The sequence below is a fragment of the Herpailurus yagouaroundi genome, unplaced genomic scaffold (assembly GCF_014898765.1).
Source record: "Herpailurus yagouaroundi ecotype Mexico unplaced genomic scaffold, PumYag 159, whole genome shotgun sequence".
Taxonomy (NCBI): Eukaryota; Metazoa; Chordata; class Mammalia; order Carnivora; family Felidae; genus Herpailurus; species Herpailurus yagouaroundi.
The window spans coordinates 58918853-58923639 of record NW_024412400.1 but is presented as its reverse complement, the minus strand read 5'-3'; the positions used below and the strand labels follow the sequence as shown (position 1 = coordinate 58923639).

Genomic DNA, 4787 nt, shown 5'->3' with positions numbered 1-4787 from the left:
GCCAATATTTTATGTTCAAAATATAAGAACCAAACTATTCCTCAGGATTTAAAAGTACAACTAAGTGCACAACTGAATGAAACTTGGGAAATTTAACACGTTTAACACTGAAACTATTCAAAGACTTAAACATTCTTTAAATTCAGATTTATTTTTGGCAAGAGATGATCGTCATACTAAGTTATCTAGATAGAAATATTGTGTGAAGGTGCGAAAATCTATCCACATCCAACACATGCATTTTTATAACATAAACAATTCTGCATGTAGGTGACACATGTATGTTATTGTCTACACATACACAACACCCATTCACATGGCATATGAGACCATACAAAACGTACATACACAAGATATGTGTTTTTCATCACTAGTGTTTTCATAACTGCACAATATTTTTTTCTGGCCCACAGATATAAAAATCATTCATATTTTATAGGTCTGTTTATGTCTACACCTACAGTAAAAGTAACTTAATATCTAATCCAAAGTAGTTAAACAGTTAAATATATATTTTTTTCTATTGCCTCTTGAAAGTCGTATCTGGTAAAATCACATGCTAATATGGTTTAGGTTTACTTTCTTCTTTTTTTTTTTTTTCTCTAACAAAGAAACAAAAGTATTTTGGTGCCGTTATCATGTGTTTCTTTAGATCATTAGTCAGATCATATTTCTATCAATAGACAATGTTCTGCAACGGTTTTATTATATCATGTTGAAAAATGAAAGATTGTGACCTCAAATCCCCATGATCCAGGCAAAAATGAAATGAGTGTATACACATAGGCACAATTCAGGACACAGAACGTTTGGTACACAAAGAATGATCAGACGGGTTCCTACCCAGCACAATTCAAATTCAGTAGTTTCTCTTGCACATACCAGCTCAGCTGCCCACGATCCTTGCTGCTTTTAAATACTACAAAGCAATTTACACTCCAACTGCCGCCTGCTTAAGTTCTTCCTTTTGCGCTCAGAAATGGAAATACTTGGACAGTGAGTGATGCCCTGTTGCAGCTGTTTCCCGAGTCCTTCAGCAACCCACCTCTGAGCCGCGCTGGGTTAAGCCCCGCCGCTCCAAGCTCTTTCTCCCCACCAGCAGGCAACTGGTCGGCCGCTGGGCGGAGAGAACGGGCACCAGGGCGCCATCTGGAGGCGCCTGGAGGCAGCCGCAGCAAACTTAGAACAACTGGGTGGAACAAGAATGTCAGCAAATTCTTTGTTAAAATAAGCATACTGTTTATTTACACTTTCATATATATATATATATACATACATATATATTTCATATATATACACACATATATAAGACAAAAATGCAAGAAATCCTCATAAATGTTCTATTTCTTTCATTCTTCACAATACGGTAAAAACTGTGATCTCATTTATGTACAAATAACGAGTTGACAAATTAATCTTATTTCTTTTTGACTCAACTCAAATTAAAATAATTAACACTGGCTACTATCAGAATTTTCTATGATTTCAATATTTAACAAAAACACAGCTTTCCAAAAGAGAAATCTATGCCTTTGAACTAATACAATGCCAGTGTGTTAAACATGCTCTGCTTTTTTAAAAATTACACACATTACCTCTGGAAATGTTTAGTGTGTTCCTTATCAGTGCATTACACTGACTTGAGTATGATAACAAGAAAAAACAGTTTCGATTATAGTTCATTTGATAAAGTGTTCATAGGACTTAAACATTTCAACAAAAGCTCCTCAAATTAATTTCCCACTAAATACCTCCCTAAGCTTCTTTCCCTTAAAGAGGATAATTTGTATACCTGAATGAGATATAAGCTTAATTAATTAGTTGACTAGAGCACTTAAAGGCTTATCTATTGTGATATGCATTTAGAAATGTGATTATTGAGTGTTTCGTTATTCCCGACAGATCAAAATGAACATGATTGCTATTCCCATCCCCCACTCTACCTCACTCCTATGTCCATCATGCATCAAGATTTGGGATGTCATCTTGTCTTTAAAATTAAAATTTGACTTTGAAACTATTTAATAAGGGATCCATTTATTGCGATCGTAAATTTTTCCAGACAAATATGGGCCAGAGCTTGATGATATTATGTGGGGCTCTTTTGGGAAACAAAAATTCTTAATCACTTCAATTTCAAATCAGTGTTTGGGAAATTCTGACAGGATAAACATAGAAAAATTATTTCATCAATATTTCATCTCAAATGTTTATTTCTATGTGTTTGATACACAAATATATCAGCTTTTCAACATATACCATTATATTCTAAAGAAAAGTAAGATTTTTTTTTTAAATAGAGACAGTATATATCAAATACTCAAACTATATTTTTTGTGAGTTTGTAAAATGTGTGAAAATGTGCTGAAAGGATTAAAAAGAATGGTAACTCTTTATGTCTCTATACCCTCAACTCCTAGCACTATGGAATATGAAAACATAAGTGTCAACTAACTGATTCCTAAATTATATGACTTATATGTTGCACTATGGTTAGGGTTATATTGAACTTCTTAGAAAGGCAACATGCTCAAATACACAGTTTAAGATTCCAAGCAGAATAAATAACATTTGGAAACTTACATATAATAACAAATTAAACACTGACCAAACACAGATATGTCCAACTTTTACAAAGTAAAATGTGATACGTGAACATTTAGATGTAACAAACAGATAAATTAGGGGATAAAGCTCCCCACCACAAATGTTTTGACCTTACAAAATCATTCTTTACATAAAAACTCACCAGAATTTACAGAATGATTTGAGTGAAAAATATTCACATGTATAAACATGAAAAAAAAGTGAGACATTAATGAGAAGGGTAGACATGTAAACTTTATAGCCAAAGATACTGTTTCTATGCTGATCAGAATCAAAGGCTGAAAATCATAGGAGTTGATGCTACATGCAAAAGAGATGATTAGGTGGCTAGGGCAAGGAGAAGAAGCATCATGGCCATGTGTTGTCCCATGAAAGAGGGTCTAAAATTAGCCTTAAGACATTGAAACAAGAAAAAATATTTTTTAAAAGTGTAAATCTGGGGCGCCTGGGTGGCTCAGTTGGTTAAGCGTCCGACTTCGGCTCAGGTCATGATCTCGTGGTTTGTGAGTTCGAGCCCCGCGTCGGGCTCTGTGCTAACAGCTCAGAGCCTGGAGCCTGCTTTGGATTCTGTGTCTCCCTCTCTCTCTCTGCCCCTCCCCTGCTCATGCTCTGTCTCTCTCTGTCTCAAAAATAAATAAAACATGAAAAAAATTTAAAAAAAATAAAAGTATAAATCCCCAAATAAGAGTATAACAAAGAAGCAAATTATTTCTATTTTCACAATTTAGCATGTAAAACTCAAAGAAAGCAAAAATAGTCCAAGTCAAAGACCCACATAGGACTAAAGAACTAAAATAACATGGGGACTCTAAATATTTGTCTTTTACTGTGAACTAGGATGAAGAATCTATGTATGTGTTCTACTGCTATATAGCAAATTACCACAATCTTTGTAGCTTAAAACAAAGCACACTTATTGTCTCACAATTCCTATAGGTCAGTAATCCAGGCATGACTTAGATGAGTCCTCTGCTCAGTCTCACAAAGTGACAATCTTGGTATCAATTGGGCTGTTTGTTTGTTTTAATGTGAACCAGCAATGTTTATTGCAGAAATTTGGCCAAGATTCCTACTGGGTGGCCCCTGTTGCAGTTGGACTGGGGCCCTCCATCCAGGCCTGGGTAGGTAAAATAGAAAAGGTTACAAGGAGCATGACTGAGGCCAGGGCTTCAGAGCTGCAAGATGATGTTAGGGGCCAGGCTGCAAGTGCAGCCTATACCATCTGGCTCCACATGCAGGGACTTCACTATGTCATCCTCTTCTACCATGGAAAACCTCTTAAGCTGGTGTTTTCCAAAGACAGACACCAATGAATTATCTAGTAGCAAATCCATCTCCTTTCCAAAGGCCCCTGTGGGGTCAGACAAGAGCCTAACCTTGTCTCCAAAGTTGTGAGCTCATCCCCACTTTTCAGTCACAAAGACATCATTAAAACTTGACATGCTACTACCTGGACCCCTTGGCCTTCAAAGCCTCAGCCAGCTCCACAAACCCTAGCAGGTGGGTCTTGGAACATTCGAGGGTAAAGGCCTCAGGGATTCCAAACAGCACCCCCTTCATGCCCCTGAACAGCTCTGCCAGGTTCAGTTTGTTCCTAGCCTCCCCTCCTAAAACCACCACTGAAGGGATGGAATCTCCCACCTCGACTGGGGCCATGGCTGAATTGGTGCTACTGAAACCATAGGCCCTGCCAAGCATCTACTCCCTGACTCATTGCTGGCCCCCTCCTGCTCCCACTCCCACCCATGCTGCAGATAATGGCAGCTGCCCAGACAAGAACCAAGCCTGCTCAGCTACCAAGAAGGTTCAGCCCAACCAGCAGCGTGCCCATCCCAGACACACTGGGCTGTATTCTTATCTGGAGACTTGGTTGGGGAAGAATGTGTTTCTAAATTCAACTAGGCTGTTGGAAGAATTCATTGCCTTGGATTCTTCAAGTTCACCAGGAGAAAGTGTCTTCATTTTAGGGAGGACACTAGTCTGTCTTGTAAGGACATGCACCTAATTAAGTCAGGCTGACCCAGAACAATCTCCCTTCCAGCTAACTCAAAATCACCGATTTGGGATTCTACATCTGCAAAATCCCTTAACCTTTGCCATTTTCTATTGGGTAAAAAAAGTTACAGGCTCCACCCACACTAAACTATGAAGATGAGATTATGCAAGGATGTGACACATTG

At 37.9% G+C, this 4787-nt stretch overlaps 1 pseudogene; it reads right to left on the bottom strand.

Moving 5' to 3' along the window:
* Positions 1 to 3776: 3776 nt before the first annotated feature.
* Positions 3777 to 4263, bottom strand: LOC121033352 (peroxiredoxin-5, mitochondrial-like; annotated as a pseudogene).
* Between the last annotated feature and the right edge of the window lie 524 nt (positions 4264 to 4787).